Source organism: Macaca fascicularis, chromosome 9 (assembly GCF_037993035.2).
Source record: "Macaca fascicularis isolate 582-1 chromosome 9, T2T-MFA8v1.1".
Lineage (NCBI taxonomy): Eukaryota > Metazoa > Chordata > Mammalia > Primates > Cercopithecidae > Macaca > Macaca fascicularis.
Window position 1 is genome coordinate 79,989,329 of NC_088383.1, and position 19,791 is coordinate 80,009,119.

At 36.5% G+C, this 19,791-nt stretch overlaps 1 protein-coding gene across 3 annotated transcripts in view; it reads left to right on the forward strand.

Moving 5' to 3' along the window:
* The window catches only part of CTNNA3 (catenin alpha 3), a 1,764,647-nt gene that overhangs the window by 1,094,475 nt on the left and 650,381 nt on the right, over window positions 1-19,791 (forward strand). The window lies entirely within an intron of this gene.

A 19,791-nucleotide genomic window follows, 5' to 3' on the forward strand; every position in this document is an offset into this window, starting at 1 on the left:
TTCTTTCCATAAATAAGATTCACTAATTAACAAAAATCATGATGAAAACCTAGGGTATTTTCCCTGTGGTGAACACACATTCAATTAGGCAGACCCTCCTAAGTACTTAGATTTTCCAGAATCAAAAGAGAGAAATGTAGTTCTAAAATAAATCAAGTTTTCCAATCACTGTCTAGTTTGAGTCAGTATCTAGTACTGCTTTGTTATATCTCTGTTGCTCTCACCAAGTAGTATCCAATGACCTGACAGGGCTAAAACAGCTTCCAGAGGTACCTAATTTATTTTCAGTGATGTGGTTGGCTACAAAGAGATAATATTTTTATAAGTTGTTACTGAAAATCTATAATTTCTAAAAGAGATATATATTGGGTGTGTTGATAAGTAGGGAAGAAAGACAAGATTGCCCTAGAGAAGCATGTGAAATATAAAAAGAACAAAGTATTTGGGTTAGGGCATGCACTGGAGGTCACTTGTATTCATATTTTAACATGGAAAGCTATAAACTCCATGAGGATAGGAATTTTTGTTCTGCTGATATATCCTAAGAATAATGCTTGACACATAGTATGTACTCAGTACATTTTTGCTGAGTGAATGAGTATACCTCAATGACCTTTTTAGGATTATATTCATTGGCAGGTAAATGCTGGAAGGCATTACTATTCCCCTTCCTTCTTCGCTTTCTGGGAGTGTAGAAACTCTCAATTTCTAATCAAAGTGATAAAAAGTCCCAGTACGACACTTTGTCTGTTGAAGTACAAGTCATGTGAAGTGACTGGCATTATCTCTCTCTGCATAGACAGGACTATTTTGCAAAAACAGCGACTTGTTCTGATTAAGTTATGATGTATTTAGTACACACTTCAGTAAGGACATTAGACTGTTTCTTTCAAATGGAAAACCATGTACTTATTTGTATGGGATTTTTATTTGTTTTTCTGATAGAGAAGCTCTCATATCTCTGAACTGAAAGCACTTAATTTTCTAAGTATCAAGCTTTGGGGAAGCAAATATATTTCCTTTCATCTACTGTTGATGATGATGATGGATGTTTTGTTTGCAGCTAAACAATATATGACCCAAATATTCAATGTAAAATGACCATATTCTTTAAGAATCATGTAAGAGCCATCCATATCAGGCCTTTTATAATTTATGCCTAATTTATTTCTTTTCACTTCAGGGAATGGCACAAATGCTCTTAAAATTCTGGAAACCAACAGTAGTGTCATAATGTAAAAAAGACTTAAATGAGGTGATTTTGTTTATTAAATGTTTATAATAATTGAGTGGTATATCCTCAAGACTGACTAGGGTGATTTCAGATGTAAGTTTAGTATCAGTTTCTTTGCAGTGATGGTGTGGTATCTATGTGGGGAGACAGTGCTTGGGTGCAGCTGTGAGCACAGCTACTAAGACTGGAAATGTCTGTGCCTTTATCCTATCATTGCTCTGTATCTTGTTCCAATTACACAGCCGCTTTCTTCCACTCACTCCAAGGATCTCTTCATTCAACAAATACTTACGGACCACCTACTGGGAGCATCCATGAAACTAGGGTGAGCCAGGGGCAGGGAGTGGGGATTTAGGGGGTACTCAACAGAGCAGTTCTGAGAAATAAGAATTTTAAGGTCTAAGTTTTATTAGAAGGAAAATCGGAGGTGGTGTGTCCTGGCAGAAGAAACAGAATTTGTGGAGGAGAAGTCATGGCCATCAAACTCAAGTGGGGAAATGGGGTAAAAAATTAGATAATGACTTTAAAGTAGGTAGCCTAGAATAAGCGTGGTTTCAGATGCAGGCCAAGGCAAGAATCTCAGAATGAATTACAAACCAAAGTGTTTACAGCCTCGTTTATAATCATGGTGTGTGCGGCGATATTAAGCACATTAACATAAAGGATCTGTGCTGGCCTGTACAATGTTCTTCTAGTCATGGAGGAAAATACAGATAGAGCCTTGCTGACATTAAGTTTATAATCAAAAGGGAAATTTATTATCCAGATAGAAAGGAAGTGGTGTTTGAGAGGAATTGGTGGAAATGGCCTGAGAATTGGATTCATGTCAGGGGATACAGGGAGAGCCCACAGAAAAGTGTCATTTTCCATGAGCCTTAAAGGAGAAGCAAGATTTCCACATTTGGGAAAATATGAAAAGGGCATTCTAGGCAGAAGAGACGGAAAAACATATAATAGAAATTGAAAAAAGTAAGCAATCAAGTCTGTCTAAGCCATGTTGTTTCTTTACAGGAGGCTTGCTTGGATTTTGGGTGGAACAATTCTTTGTTGTGTGATACAGTCACAGTGGTGGGGCTCAGCCTTTTCTGGGGAGGCCCGAAAGCTCAGAATCGGCACCTCCCCCAGTCCAGTCTTTCTAGTAACCAAAAGTGCCTTCACACATTTCCATAAGCCTCCTAGTAAAGTGGTGTTGCCCCATTTAAGAACCAGTGGGAGAGCAAGGTCTGTGGAAAGATAAGTTGTAGCCCTTAGTGCCAAGTGAAGTGGTTTAAGATCGGTTTCATAGATTTGGTTTAGTCACTACAGGTTTTGAGTAGGACAGTGACATCATCACAGCTGTGCTTTTGGAAGATTGATTTGAAAATTCTGTGTCAACTGAATTGCAAAAGGGAGAGGCATGACCTGCTAAAAGATAATTAAATATTACATGCAGAAGTCAGGGCCTGAATAAGAGATGTAAGAATAAAAATTTTTAAGATGGGACAAATTGCAAATGGATAATATAAATTGATCAGAAATTGAAAACAAATTAGATGATTGTGATAATGGAGGCAAAAGGGAATGAATTTGAGGTTTATAGTCTAGTACCTGGGAAGACAGTGGTTATATTAGAAGAAATTGGAAACAAAATGAAGAAAGGGACACTTTAGGACAGAAATGAATATATTTAAGTTACTACCAGAAGATCCATGTTGAGATAACAGAAAATAAAACTACAAGAACTTGAGATGTCATCACTAGATTATGGTAGCCATTCATATAGATGTGATAATTAGAACCATAAATGTGGGATGAGATTGCTAAGAGCAAAATAAAAATAAAAGAATCAAAGGCATAACCTTAAGAAAACACATCTGGGAAAGAAAAGGCAGAGGAACCCCAAAAAGAACAATGAGCAAAGTAAGAGGAAAGTCAGGGAAGTGTGGCTTGCTGGAAGCCTAGCAAATGGGAGCATTTCAGCACGGTGATCATCTAAGCCAGATACTCCACTGAGGTCCAGAGGGATGAGTACTGACAATTTAGAAATTAGGAAGTAAGCAGTCATCTTAACAAAATAATAGTTTCAGCAGCATTGTGAGAAATGAGGAGAGGGCAGGGGCCAGAAGCTACATTCCTAGATTTTTTCCCCCTTAAATTGAAAAGTAAACCTAATTGTGGAAAAGAGAATCACTGGGAAGCTCTTCTTGCACACTTTTACCATAAAGTCCTACCATACTTTTTACTATCAGCTATTTTTTCTTCATTTGCATGTTTATTAATTGGTATATCATAGTTATATATATTTTGGGGATACATATGATGTTTGGATACATAAACAATGTGTAATAATCAAATCAGGGTAATTGGAATATCCATCACCTCAAATATTTATCTTTTTTTGTGTTGGAGACTCTACAATTCTTCACTTCTAGCTATTTGAAGCATATAATAAGTTATCGTCAATTATAATTTTCCTATTGTACTATCTAATAGCGGAACTTACTTTTTCTATCTAACTGTATTTTTGTACCCATTAACCAACTTCTCTTTACTGCCCCCTCTTCTCTTTCTGGCTTCTGGTAACCACCATTCTACCTCCATGAGATCCACAGTTTTAGTGAGTAAGAACATGCAATATTTGTCTTTCCATGCCCAGCTTATTTCATTTAACATAATGACCTCCAGTTCAATCTGTATGGCTGCAAAAGACAGGATTTCATTTTTTGTGGCTGAATAATATTCCATTGTATGTGTGCGTGTATATATACACACATATACCACATGTTTTTTATTTATTCATCTGTTAATGAACACTTAGGTTGACTCCATATTTTGGCTATTGTGAACAGTGCTGCAATAAACATGGGAGTACAGATACCTCTTTAACATACTGATTTCCTTTGTTTGGGGGTATATTCCCAGCATTGGGATTGCTGGATCATATGGTACTTCTATTTTTAGTTTTTTGAGAAACCTCCATACAGTTTTCCATATTTGCTGTATGACTTTATATTCCCACCAACAGTGTAGGAGCATTCTCCACATCCTTGCTAGTGTTATTTTTTGTCCTTTTAATAACAGCTATTCGTACTGGCCTGAGATTATATCTCATTGTGGTTTGATTTGAATTTCCTTGATGACTAGTTATGTCTTCTTTTGAGAAATGTTTATTCAGGTCTTTGGGCCATTTTTTTTCCCCAGCATGTCTAAATAAACTGTTATTGAAACACAGCCATGTGAGTTCCTTTACGTATTGTCTACAGTTGCTTTCATACAACAAGGAAAGAGACCATCCATCTAACCTAAAATAGTTACTATATGGCTTTTTAAAAAACTTCTTTAAGTTCAAGTGTACATGTGTGGGTTTGTTATATAGGGTAAGCTCATGTCATGTGGCCTGAAGCGTTTGCTCCAGGACCATAACCCCATGGGCATTTTTACACACAAACTAGAGGCTATTCAAAAGATACACATAAAGTATATTCCTGGAGATTATTTTGTCACCCAGGTATTAAGCCTAGTACCCATTAGTTATTTTCCCTAATCCTCTTCCTCCTCCCACCCTCTACCTTCCAGCAGGCACTGGTGTCTGTTGTTGCCCTCTATGTGTCCATCTGTGTTCCTCATTTAGCTCCCACTTATAAGTAAGAACATGCAGTATTTGGTTTTCTGTTCCATGTTAGTTTGCTAAGAATAATGGCCTCCAGCTCCACCTATGTTACTGCAAAGGACATGATCTCATTCTTTTTTATGGCTGCAGAGTATTCTATGGTGTATAGGTACCACATTTTCTTTATCCAGTCTACCAACTGATGGACATGTGCATTGATTCCTTGTCTTTGCTATAGTGAGTAGTGCTGCAATGAACATACACATACATGTGTCTTTATGATAGAATGACTTATATTCCTTTGGATATATACCCAGCACTAGGATCGTTGGGTCAAATGGTATTTTGTATTTAGGTCTTTGAAGATTCGCCATGCTGTTTTCCACATGGTTGAAATAATTTACACTCCCACTAACAGTGTGTAAGTTGTTCCTTTTTCTCTGCAACCTTGCTAGCATCTGTTACTTTTTAACTTTTTAGTAATAGCCATTCTAACTGGTATGAGATGGCATCGGATTGTGGTTTTGATTTGTATTTCTCTAATGATAGGTGATGTTGAGCTTTTTGCATATTTTTTTGGCCACATGCATGTCTTCTTTAGAAAAGTGTTCATGTCCCTTACCCACTTTTTAATGGGGTTGCTTTTTTGTTTCTTGTAAACTTATATAAGTTTCTTATAGATACTAGATAATAGACCTCTGGCTAGGTGTGATGGCTCACAACTGTAATCCCAGCACTTTGGGAGGCCGAGGAGGGCAGATCGCTTGAGGTCAGGAGTTTGAGACCAGCCTGGCCAACATGGTGAAACTTCATCTCTACTAAAAATAACAAAAACCAAACAAACAAACAAAAAATTAGCCAGACATGGTGGCACATACTTGTAGTCCCAACTTCTTGGGAGGCTGAGGTGGGAGGATCACTTGAAACTGAGAGGTAGAGGTTACAGTGAGCTGAGATCGCACCACTGCCATCCAGCCTGGGTGACACAGTGAGATTGTCTCAAAAAAAGAAAAAGAAAAAAGATAATAGATCTTTGTCAGATGTATAGTTTGCAGAATTTATCTCCCATTCTGTAAGTTGTCTGTTATACTCTGTTGAATGTTTCTTCTGTTGCGCAGAAGTTCTTTAGTTTAATTATATCCCAATTGTCAATTTTTTCTCGTTGTAATTGCTTTTAGTGTCTTTGTCATGAAATCTTTGTCCATTCCTGTGTCCAACATGGTATTGCCTAGGTTGTCTTCCAGGGATTTTATAGGTTGGGGTTATACATTTAAATGTTTAATCCATTTTGAATTAATTTTTGTATATGATGTAAGGAAGGGGTCCAGTTTCAACCTTCTGCATATGGCTAGCCAGTTATCTCAACACCGTTTATTGAATAGGGAGTCCTTTCCCCATTGCTTGTTTTTTGTCAGTTTTTTTGAAGATCAGATGCTTGCGGGTGTGCAGCCTTACTTCTGGATACTCTATTCTATTCCACTGGTCTCTGTTTTTATTTTGGTGTGCTGTTTTGTTTACTGTAGTGCTATAGTAAAGTTTGAAGCTAGTAGCATGATGCCATCAGCTTTACTCTTTGTACACAGGATTGTCTTGGCTATTTGGGCTGTTTTTGTTCCATATGAATTTTAAAATAGTTTTTTTATAATTGTGTGAAGAGTGTCATTGGTAGTTTAATAGGAATAGCATTGAATCTATAAATTGCTTTGGGCAGTATGGTCATTTTGAGAATTTTGATTCTTCCTATTCATGAGCATGGGATGTTTCTCCATTTGTTTGTGTCATCTCTGATTTCTTTGAGCAGTGTTTTGTAATTCTCATTATAGAGACCTTTCCCCTCCCTGATTACCTGTATTCCCAGATATTTTATTCTTTCTGTGGCAATTGTGGATGGGATTGCATTTCTGATTTGGCTCTTGGCTTGACTATTGTTGATGTATAGGAATGGTAGTGATTTCTGTACATTAGTTTTGTACCCTGAGACTTTGCTGAAGTTTTTTTTTATCAGCTTAAGTTTTGAGCTGATATTGTGGAATTTTCTGGATATAGAATCATGTCATCTGCAAACAGGAATAATTTGACTTTCCCTCTTCCTGTTTGCATGTCCTTTATTTGTTTCTCTTCCCTGATTGCTCTGGCCAGGACTTCCAATACTATGTTGGATAAGGAATGGTAAGACAGAGCATCCTTATCTTGTGCTGGTTTTCAAGGAAGTGCTTCCCACTTTTGCCCATTCAGTTTAATGTTGACTGTGTGTTTGTCATAGATGACTGTTATTATTTTGAAGTATGTTTTCTCAATACCTAGTTTATTGAGAGTGTTTAACATAAAAGTGATATTGAATTTTATTGAAAGCCTTTTCTGCATCTATTGAGATAATCATGTGGTTTTTGTCTTTAGTTTGCTTATGTGATAAATCACATGTATCGAGTTGAATCAACATTGCATCCCAGGGATGAAACCTACTTGACCGTGGTGCATTTGCTTTTTGATGTGCTGCTGGATTCAGTTTGCAGGTATTTTGTTCAGGATTTCTGCTTCAAAATTCATTAAAGATATTGACCTGAAGTTTCTTTTCTTTCTTTCTTCTTCTTCTTTTTTTTTTTTTTTGTTGTTGTTGTTGTTGTTGTTGTTGTCTCTGCCTGGTTTTGGTATCAGGATGATGGTAGCCTCATAGAATGAGTTAGAAGGAGTCCATTCTCCTCAACTTTTTGGAATAGTTTCAGGAGAAATGATACCTGCTCTTCTTTGGACATCTGGTAAAATGAGGTTGTGAATCCATCTGGTCCTGAATTTTCTTTGGTTGGTGGGCCATTTATTAGTGATTCAATTTCAGAGCTTGTTATTAGTCTATTCACGGATTCAATTCCTTCCTGGCTCTGTCTTGGCAGGGTGCCTGTGTCCAGGAATTTATCCACATCTTCGAGATTTTCTAGTTTATGTGCATAGAGGTGGTCGTAGTGTTTTCTGATGATTATTTGTATTTCTGTGGGGTCAGTGGTAATATCCTGTTTGTCATTTTTAATTGTGTTTATTTGAATGTTCTCTCCTTTCTTCTTTAATAGTCTAGCTAAAGGTCTATCTAATTTATTAATTTTTTCAAAAAACCAACTCCTGGATTCGTTGATCTTTTGAATGCTTTTTGGTGTCTCAGTCTCCTTCAATTCAGCTCTGATTTGGGCTGATTTGTTTCTTTTCTTCTGCCAGCTTTGTGTTTGGTTTTCTGTTGGTTCCCTACTTCTTTTAGTTGTGATGTTAGGTTGTTAACTTGAGATCTTTCTAACTTTTTGATGTGGACATTCAGAGCTATAAATTATCCTCTTAATACTGTCTTAGCTGTGTCCCAGAGATGCTGGTATGTGGTATCTTTGTTCTCATTTGTTTCAAAGAACTTGTTGATTTCTGCCTTAATTTCATTATTCACCCAAAAGCCATTCGGGAGCTGGTTATTCATATAATTAATTTGCATGCAATTATATGGTTTTAAGTGAATTTCTTAGGCTTGATTTCTAATTTGATTGTGCTGTAGTTTGAGAGAGTGATTGTTATGATTTCAGTTATTTTGCATTTGCTGAGGAGTGTGTTATGTCTGATTATATGGTTTATTTCAGAGTATGTGCCATGTAGTGATAAGAAGAATGTATTCTCTCTTGCTTTGGGGTGGAGAGTTCTGCAGATGTCTCTGGTCCATTTGATCCAGTGCTGAATTCAGGTCCTAAGAATCTTTGTTAATTTTTTGCCTCAGTGATCTAATACTGTCAGTGAGGTGTTGAAGTCTCCCACTATTATTGCATGGGAGTCTACGACTCTGAAGGTCTCAAGGAACTTTCTTTATGAATCTGGATGCTCCTGTGTTGGGTGCATATATATTCAGGATAGTGAGGTCTTCTTGTTGAATTTAACCCTTTACTGTTATACAATGTCCTTCTTTGTCTTTTTTGATCTTTGGTTTAAGGTCTGTTTTATCTGAAATTAGGATTGCAACCTCCCTTTTTTCTGTTTTGCATTTGATTGGTAAATTTTTCTCCATTCCTTTATTTTGAGCCTATGGGTGTCATTGCATGTGAGTTGGGTCTTGGTTCTTTATTCAGCTTGCCCCTCTGTGTTTAATTGGGGAATTTAGCCCATTTACATTTAAGGTTAGTATTGGTATGTGTGGATTCGATCCTGTCATCATGATGTTAGGTGGTTATCATGCAAACTTGTTTGTGTGGTTGCTTTGTAGTGTCACTGGTCTGTATACTTAAGTGTGTTTTTGTAGTGGCTGGTAACAGTCTTTCCACATTTAGTGCTTCCTTCAGGAGCTCTTGTAAGGCAGGTCTGGTGGCAAGAAATTCCAGCAGTATTTGCTTGTATGGAAGGAATCTTATTTCTACCTCAATTAGGAAGCTTACTTTGGCTGGATACGAAACTCTGGGTTGAGATTTCCCTTCTACAAGAATGTCGAATATTGGTCCCCAGTCTCTTCTGGCTTGTAGGGTTTCTGCTGAAAGCTCCACTGTTAGTCTGATGGGCTTCCCTGTGTAGGTTACCTGGCCTTTAACATTTTTTCTTTCATTTCGACCTTGAAGAATCTGATGATTATATGTCTTGGGGTGATCTTCTTGTGAAGTAGCTTACTGGGATCCTTTACATTTCCTGAATATTAATGTTGGCCTCTCTAGCTATGCTGGAGAAGTTCTCATGGATGATATCCTGAAATATGTTTTCTAAGTTGCTTATACTCTTTCCATCTCTTTCAGGGACACCAATGAGTCATAGATTTTGTTTCTTTACATAATTTCATATTTCTCCTAGGTTTTATTAATTCCTTTTCATTCTTTTTTCTCTATTCTTTTCTGACTGTCTTATTTCATAAAGCCAGTCTTCAACCTCTGAGATTCTTTCCTCGACTTGGTCTATTCTGTGATTAATACTTGTGATGGCATTATGACATTCTTTTAGTGTGCTTTTCAGCTCTATCAGGTTGCTTACGTTCTTTTCTATACTGGCTATTTTGTCTTTCATTTTCTGTATTGTTTTATTCTGATTCTTAGCTTCCTTGGATTGGGCTTCAATGTACTCCTGCATCTTAATGATCGTTGTTCCTATCCATATTCTGAATTCTATTTCTGTCATTTCCACCATCTCAGCCTAGTTCAGAACCCCTGCTGGAGAGGTGATGTGGTCATTTTTAGGACAAAAGGCACTTTGGCTTTTTGAGTTGTTGGAGTTCTTGTGTTGGTTGTTTTTCATCTTTGTGGACTAGTGTTTCTTTGGTCATTGAAGTTGTTGACCTTTGGATTTTTTTTGCTTTTATCCTTTTTGATGACCCTTAGGGTTTGATTATAGTATGAAGTGAATTCTGCCAACTGGCTTTGTTTCTGGAAGATTTTAGGGAGCGAAAACTTAGCTCTCAGCTCCAGTACTGGGTGCTGTAACTCTAGGGGAGTGGAATGGTGCCCTGACAGTGTCCTTTGGCTCCTTGAGGCTAGAAATCTACTACAGTAGGGGGGCCGAGGTATTACCAGAATTCTAGTCAGTACTCTCTGATGGGTGGTGTCAGCCAAAGCATTTCGTACTGTGGTGACAGCAGGATCTGTCCCCATTCGCGTGTGTCAGCAGCAGTGGCAGCCACAGCATGGCAGGTGCAGGCTTATCGGCTGCAGCAGGGTGCTAATGGGTATCAGTGCACCTGCCTCCATGAGGGCATTCACCACCACAGTGGTGGAGGCAGCATGACTGGGGAATGGGGGGCCCCTGCTGGCGACTGTGCATGCAGTCACACTGGTGGTGGTGTTAGCATGGGGATTATTGCCCATTTTTTAATTGGATTTTTTGTTTTTATTTTTATTCTTTGTTTATGCTACTGAACTGTTTTAGTTCCTTATAAGTTCTCATTATTAATTCCTTGTTGGATGGATAGTTTTAAAAATATTTTCTGCCATTCTGTAGATTGTCTCTTTACTTTGTTAATTGTTTTCTTTGCTATGCAGAAGCTTTTTTAACCTGATATGATCCCATTGATCTATTTTTGCTTTTTTCACCTTTGCTTACCTAAAAACATCTTCGCCCAGACCAGTGTCCTATAATGTTTTCCCAGTGTTGTCTTCTAGAAGCTTCATAGTTTCAGATCTTATGTTTATGTTTTTAATCCATTTTGATTTGATTTTTGTATGTGGTGAAAGATGGGAATCTACTTTTATTCTTCCGCATATGAATATCCAATATTCTCAGCACCATTTATTAAAGGGATTGTCTTTCCCTGATGTATGCTTTTGGCACCCATGTCAAAAATCAGTGGCTGTAATAGTGTGGATTTATTTCTGTATTATCTATTCTGTTCCATTGTTCTATGTGTCTTTTCTCATGCTAGTACCATGCTGTTTTAGTTACTATAGCTTTGTAGTACAATTGAAAACCATGTAGTACAATGTCAAGCTTTGCATTTTTTACTGAAGATTGCTTTAACTCTTCAGTCTTTTGTGGGCCCATACACATTTTAGGATTTATTTTTGTAATTACCTGAAGAATATCATTAATATTTGATAAGGATTCTACTGAATAGTAGATCACTGTAGGTAGTAGACACATTTTGACGATAATTCTTCAAATCTATGAGCATAGAATATGTTTCCATTTTTTTGTGTCCTCTTCAACTCATTTCATCAGTGTTTTATAGTTTTATTTGTAAACACCTTTCACTTCTTCATTAAATTTATTCCTATGTGTAATATATATTTTTAGCTATTGTAAATGTTACTGCTTTCTTGATTTTTTTTCAGATTGATCACTGTTAGTTTGCAGACACACTATTAATTTTTGTGTCTTGGTTTTGCATCCTGCAGCTTTGCTAAATTTATTAATCTATTCTAAGAGTTTTTTTGGTGAAGTACGCCTTTCTAAATATAAAATCATGCTACATACAAAGAAGGATAATTTTACGTTCTTCCTTTTTAATTTGTACGCCCTTTATTTCTTTCTTTTGCCTAGTTGCTGTGACTAGAACTTCCAGTACTATGTTGGATAAAATTGGCAAAAGTGGGCATTGTAAACTGGTTCCAGATCTTAGTGAAAAGGCTTACAGTTTTCCCCATTCACCATGATTGCTGTAGGTTTGTCACATATGGCCTTTATTGTGTTGAGGTATATTTCCTCTATGCAAAATTTGTTGAAGATTTTTATAAAGGGATATGGAATTTTATCAAGAGCTTTTTCAATATCTATTGAAAGGATCATAGAGTTTTTGTCCTTGATTCTGTTGAAATGCTGTATCACATTTTTTGATTTGCATATGTTGAAAGATTCTTGCATCCCTGGGATGAATCCTACTTGATCATGGTGAGTGTCTTTTTAATGTATTGTTGGTTTTTGTTTGCTAATACTTTGTTGAAAATTTTTGCATCTATGTGTGTCAGATATATTGGTCTGTGGTTTCCTTTTTTGTTGAATCTGTCTAGTGTTGGCATCACGGTAATTTTTCAATATTGCCTTTTGTCTTCAGAATCTACATAGTGCAGTAGGTTTTTAAGCAAATCTAGCAGCATTTTCTAAAGTATGTTTTTATACAGTGAACTCAAGCTTGTGGAGCTAAATATTAGTATGAGCTCTCACTATTATTAATAAGTAAGTAAATAAGATACCCTGGACTTGTGGGTGGTTCACACTTAGATTAACCTCAAATACATAAACAGATTTTTTTTAAAAAAGCTTTAAAACTTAAGATACTTTTATGTAATTCAGAAGGTAATGTTAGTACTGAAAAATATTTTGCTCATAACATTATTTTTAAATGTCATTTTAAATGTGAGGCTGAAATGAAATGTCATTTGAGGCAGGATGTTTAACCAAATGGAGAATGTCTGACTATTTCTCCCCAGAACCTTGTCTTGAGGGTTAATATGAAAATTACCCATGCCCGTAGGTCCTAACAACTTCTATACCCAGTCATGACAAGTTTTCCAACCAAAAGACCTTATACAAATCTAAGCAATCATTTATGCTCTTCCTTGTACTACAATCAAGATTACAAATTATAGTTCTATAAATAAAAGTCTCTGGACTCTCATTTTATGTGTCGTAACTGAAAATGCTAGTGTCTCCTACATCCCAATTTAGATTTAGAGAGGTTTTCTGCATTCTGTTCAAGAGGAGAGTATTCTAACTTCATATCTACACTGAACCAAAAGTTTAGGACTGGCAGTTCACTCCAGGTTTCTTGGAGTGTATAAGCTGGTTGGGGCAGTGATCTGGGAAAGGCAGTGTTAAAAAGCAATGAAATAGACTTAAGCATAAATGTCACTAAGTCTATTATATGTACACCAATAGTCATTATTTTTTCATTCTATACTTTCTATTTTTTTCTGTTCTAAGGCTGCATTTGTTAGCAATATTCTATAAAATAAGATTTGTCATTTTGGATTACACAAGGAGAATGGGACAAGGATAATTTAAAACAATCTAAGCAGTCCTACCATTACAGATGGTTAGTATAACAGATAGTGTGCAGAAACTGGGTCTAGGGAGCTGAAACAGAACTACATTGAGATCCAGAAGCTATAAGGTAATTGCTCCATAGGAAGAATGAACTGGTTTTGGGGAACTTGAGAGTCAAATGTTGCTTCTAGTAAGTAGCAAGGTATCAATATGATATTGCATAGTTTATTGTTTTAAAAGTAACTTTAATCTCTGTCATGCTTATGCAGAAATAAAATAACTGTACTTATAGCACAATAAAATTCTACTTTTTTTTTTTTTTTTTTTTTTTTTTTTTGAGATGGAGTCTCGCTCCATCACCCAGGCTGGAGTGCAGTGGCTGGATCTCAGCTCATTGCAAGCTCTGCCTCCTGGGTTCACACCGTTCTCCTGCCTCAGACGAGGTTTCACCGTGTTAGCCAGAGCCACTGCGCCCTGCCAAAATTCTACTTTTTGCCGAATGGAGGGCAACATGAGTTAGATGCCTCACAAAATAAACTACCTTTTTTTTCAATTTCCCAATTTCTGTTCTTTGAAAGGTACATTAAAGTAATGAATCTGCTTTTGAACATATAGATACCTTCTGGGCATGCTATGGTTGTGTGCTTGGTAAAAAAGTTTATAGAGGAAAAGATGACCTCTTCTCATGCGTCTGAGATCTGGCAGGTGCTTTCCTGGAGCTACCATGTTTAATTCTTGCAGTGGTCTTGTGACATACACATTATTGGACTCATTTTATTATAAAGAAGAAGAAATTCAGATATTTTAGGTAACTACTCCAAAGTTAAAGAACCAAAAAAAAAAATGCTTTAGGATGTGAACACTAATAATTTTCTTGGTTTTAGAATTATTTCATCAGAGTTTAATTTATTCATAATTATATAATTCTCCAAAGAACATAGACTTTTCTACTACCCCTTGCTATAAAAGACGTGATAAAGAAAATATCCCAGGAATCTTACTTTTCAACATTTAAGTCTACAAGGCTTTTGACTGTCATATATTTAGGGCTTGCTATTTCATAATTCAAGGCCTTAGCTCCATTAGAAAGGATGTCAATATTACTTGACATTTATGTATCACTTTATTATTAAAACAAGCTTTACAATTTCTGTATCATACTTGGTTAGGTTTGATATCAAGAGAGATTTTGTGGGTTTTGTAAGATTACACAGCAAAGAGGGGGAAGAAGTTAAAATACAATTCTCGCCAAATCATTTAACATCCTTATTTACTTAACAGGAACTCCCTGAGGTAAAAAATGATGGATCAATGTGTTATGCAATTTTGGCATAATATTTTCAAAAAGTCTAGTAGTCAAAGCTTTTGACTAAAAATTAAAAGGCTGATTTTTATGGGTGGTGTCTGGGTATAAAAGTGTATATTTCAAGATATTAGAGCAATATATGGTCCCTTGAACACACACATGAGTGATACTAGAAAAAACAATTTGACTGAATTTAAAGAATTGGATTATTTCAAGGTATATGTTCTTATTTTTTTTAAACTAATATTTTGTATTAAAACCTTTGTGTAGGATCTAAGGCAATATACTTAATTTTTAAAGAATTTACTATCATGAAAAACCATTTTTCTGAATATCAGATCTTTAATCAGTTAAATAAATTATGTAACTTAATATGTTCCTCTTTAGGTTGTTAGTATAGGTGAGTTCAAAATAAATTTGAGGTTCTATCTCAGCAACTGTATTAGCCTGGTTGTTAAATTTGCTTCTTTTGTCTACTTTGGTTTTCATTATTTATTACCATATCAACAATGACTTTGTACTATCTCAAGTCATTTTTCTAATCTGGCAAGTTATTAGCTACAAGTGAATCATTGAATAAGAAGTGAACATTTCCCAAAGACTTTAGTTCTGGATCACGTAGTGACCTAAGGGAATGTACACTTACTCTGTCTCACATAGAGGTGCTATTGAATATTTTTGGTGGTGATGTTGAAGACATTTGAATTATGTTGGTGGAAAGTGGAGGCCAGAGAGGTTACTTAATATGTGGACTGGCTTAGTATAAGTCTGGAAGGAACTGTGGTGAACAGTTTCTTTGCTTATGGTGCAGTTTCTTTTGAAGGCCTTGAAGCAAGCACTGGAACTCATTTCCTAAGACACTTTGAGGCTACTTATCCCCACCAATTTTTTTTAAAAAGTAGAAGGAAAGAAAAACACCTGTAATGAGTTTTCAGAGGCTTATATGGTGTTACTGTATTTTTTCAGAATATATTGTTGTGTAATAAGAAATATTTCATGGGTAATCCAAAGTATAGGAGTTCTGGTATAGAAAAGCAAACTCTAGCATGGGGGCATCCTAGGAGAAATGGGCCAAAAATCGAAGGGAATATTACAGCCATGACTGCAAAACTGCCTGTCAGCATTCCAGGAATAATTCATGGTTGTGCTCTTAAGCGAATACTTAAGTTTATGGCCTTTGCCTATTAACCAACCTTTGTGGATGTTAAAGTGTTGACAGCTATCTTTCCATTTAAGTCTTTGCCTCTCTGAGTGGAATATACTGTCAACTGCCAATAAATAATAATCATTATTTCAGTTTCTGCCAGATGCTGCCTAGAAATCATGAATTCAAAGGCAAACATTTGAAAGCCTGAACAAAAGTATAATTTCAGTCATTTGTTGCAGTTCTTTGTTGCTTTTCTCAAGAAAGAGCTTTTATAACAAATGTGTATATGCAAGGGTTTATTTCTGGGGTCTCTAATCTATTCCACTGGTCTATGTGTCTGTTTTTATGCCAGTACCATATTGTTTTGATTACTATACCTCTGTGATATAATTTCAAAATCAGGCAGTGTGAAGCCTCTAGACTTGTTCTTGCTGAAAATTGCTTTGGTTATTTGGTGTATTTTGTGGTTCCATATAATTTATAGTTTTTTTCTATTTCTGTAAAAAAATGCCATTGGGATTCTGATAAAGATTGCAGTGAATTTATAGATCACTTAGGGTAGTACAAACATTTGAACAATATTAATTCTTCCAATCATCGAACACAGATATCTTTCCATTTCTTTATATCTTCTTAAATTTCTTTCATCAATTTTTTCTGGTTTTTAGTATCCAGATCTTACATCTTTCCAGTTAGATTTATTCCTAAGTATTTTGTTCTTTATGTAGCTATTGTAAATAGAATTATTTTATTGATTTGTAGTTCATCATTAATGTATACTCAACTGATTTTTTGTATGTTGACTTTGAATCCTGAAACTTTACTGAATTTTCCTATTAGTTCTAACAGTTTTCGGTGGCATTTTTAGGGTTTCCTATGTATAAGACCGTGTTGTCTACAAACAAGAACAATTTGACTTCCTCATATTAAGCTATTGAAGCTTAATATTATATTTTTTCATTTCATTAATTGTATTCTGCACAATTTGTCTTGTTCTTTTTTATTCATGTTTCCATCTTTTTGTTGAACTTCTCATTTTGTTCATGTATTGTTTTCTTGATTTTATTTAGGTGTCTATCTGTGTTCTCTGGTGGTTCACTGTGCTTTTTTAAAACAATTATTTTGAATTCTTTGTTAGACAATTGTTAGCTGTCTATTTCCTTGGGATTAGTCACTGGAGCTTTATTTTGTTCCTTTGGTGGTGTTATGTTTCTTTGATTCTTTGTGTTTCTTGAAGCTGTTCGATGGTGTCTTCACATTTGAAGAAGGAGTCATCTCCTTCAGTGTTTAGTGTCTGACACTGGTAAAGAAAAACCTTGACTGGTCAGCCCCGTTAGAGATTTGGAGGGTCTTTCAGACCTTTTTGTATGTAGAAGCACCCACTCTATTCCTCTTCTCTCTTGAGGGGGTAAGTATTTACATTTTGTATATTCTCTTGATCATGCAAAGCCAGGCTTGGTGTTAAGAGACTCTCACTTATTTTTCTTAAGACAGTGTCCTGAATTGTTTAATATAGTATGACTCCTCCCAATCCAGCAGAGTCAAGCCAGCTGCTGATATTTGCTTGCCATCTTTGGGAGCTTGCACATGCTGTCTTGCAAAGGCTCAGATATTTTGTCTGTGGGTGAACATAGGGTACCATATGTAGTAGACAGCAGGGCTCTAACCATTTTAGTTGAGGGGCATAGAATCCTGAGAGCACATATCAGTTAGTTGGAGGAGTCCACAGGGGTTGTGGGCAGAGATCCTAGTGGAGACCACCATGAACCAGCCAGTGGGATTTATGGCCGGTTGTTGAGATATACAAAAAGGCTGCCACGGCCCCTACCCCTTTTCCCTGTTCCTAGTGTCCCCAAGATCATTTCATTTTGCTAATCCCGTCAGTATTCTGGGTGGGATGAGACAGAGGTGGGTCTCCTAGGAAGGAAGGTAGCTGCTCCCACTTTTCTCCATGAGAGAAATTGTAGGATGAGGGGTAGTTATGAGTCACCATATCTTGCTGCACTTGAAAAATGAGTCAAAAGTCAACAAGGAGGCTGGGCGTGGTGGCTCTCATCTATAATTTCAGCACTTTGGGAAGTCGAGGATGACTTGAGGAGGATGACTTGAGGCCAGACTGGTTTAAGACCAGCCTATGCAACATAGTAAAACCCCGTCTCTAAAAAAAAAAAAGATAGCTGAGTACAGTACAGTGGTGCACTCCTGTAGTCCCATCTAGTCAAGAGGCTAAGGTGGGAGGATCTTTTGAGCCCAGGAATTTGAGTCTGCAGTGAGACATGATCCTGCTACTGCCCTCTGGCCTGGGCAACAGAGTAAGTCTGTCTCTTTTAGAAAATAAATCAACAGGCCGGTGCGGCGGCTGACGTCTGTAATCCCAGCACTTTGGGAAGCTAAGGCAGGCGAATCACCTGAGGTCAGGAGTTTGAGACCAGCTGGGCCAACATGGTGAAACACCGTCTCTACTAAAAATACAAAAATTAGCTGGGTGTGGTGGCATGCGCCTGTAATACCCAGGAGGCTGAGGCAGGAAAATCACTGGAATGCAGGAGGCAGAGGCTGCAATGAGCCAAGATTGAGCCACTATACTCCGGCCTGGGTGACAGAGCGAGACTGTCTCAAAAAAATAAATTAAAAAGATAATAAAATAAATAAATAAATAAATAAATAAATCAACAAGGAATATTTAACAACAATAACTATAAAGTCTACATTCAAACTAAATGCATCTTTTATGGGTCTCTCTTGGCACTCGGTGACATAGGTAAAGTGAAATTTTTTTTCATGTGCTTTTTAATGCATCTGTTCTTGGATTTTGGTGGTGGTTGTTATTTCACTATGATGCTGGATCGGTGGAATCTTAGTTGGATTCCTCAGCTCACATAAAGGTATTTTTGACCATGGGTGTTTGTTAAAATTGGTGTTTCTTCTGGGGGTTGAGGGTTGGGACCTCCAGTTCCACAATCTTATTGATATCACTCAAACAAGATAATTATGGATAATAATTGCTAACATGCATGTAGCTCTTATATGTGCCAGACACATTTATAAATAATTTTTATATATTAACTCATTTAATCCTTACAATAAACTTATGTGGCAGTTATTATTATGTATACATTTTTAAAAATAAGGAAAGTAAAGTACAAAAGATTCATGTAATTTGCCTAATTGAGAGAAAGAAGCTTAAGAGTTAAGGTTCATACTTAGATGATTTGGCTTCATAATCCATACTGTTGCCTACCATACTACATACTACTGTATCAGGAAAATCAGACAAATTATGAAATAGAAAGAGACTATGTGCAAAAAAAAAATTCCTTGGTACAGATGGTGACATTTGAGTTGATAGTTTTATAGCATAAAGGAACAAACCATGTAAAATTCTAGAAGAGCTTTTCAGGCAAAAGAAACAAATGCAAAAGCATCCAGATGGGATGACTGCAACCTGTTTGAATGAAGAGATGCAGAGTTGAGTAGGGAATAGGGAAGATAGGGCAAGGACCAGATCATGTAGATCTACGAGATCATGTAGAGCTATGCTTTGGAAGGAGATTTCATTCTAAGGGTACTGCAGTAAAACAGGAAGAATTTAATCAGACCCATGATTGCTGCATGACAAACGGATTATAAGGGAAAAAGATGGAAGTAGGAAACTATTGAAATTGTCTGGGAAAGAATCATAGTGGCTTAGCCAAAGGTGGTGGTTGTGGAAACACTGAAACTTGTCACATTGAGAAAATGTTTTGGTAATGAAAAGAGTGGTAATAGGAATTAGTGGATGTAGAATGTGATAAAAGGGCATGGTGAGCTGTAGGCTCTCTGGGGTTCCAGGTCAGAGCATCAGAGTGGATAGTGTTGCCATTTACTGAGCTGGTAAAGATTTGAGGAGATGTCATGAGGTGCAAGGGAGAAACAAATTCTGTTTGGTCAATATTAGGTTTCAGATGCCCAAATGGAAGTGTCAAGTGGCAGAGATATTTCTACTTTGAAGTTCAGAGAAGAACTCTAGGCAGGAAAACTTGGAGTCATTAACATTTTGGTGATATTTAAAACCATCGGTTGGAATAATATAACATAGAGGGAGGATTCAGCCATCAGAAAAG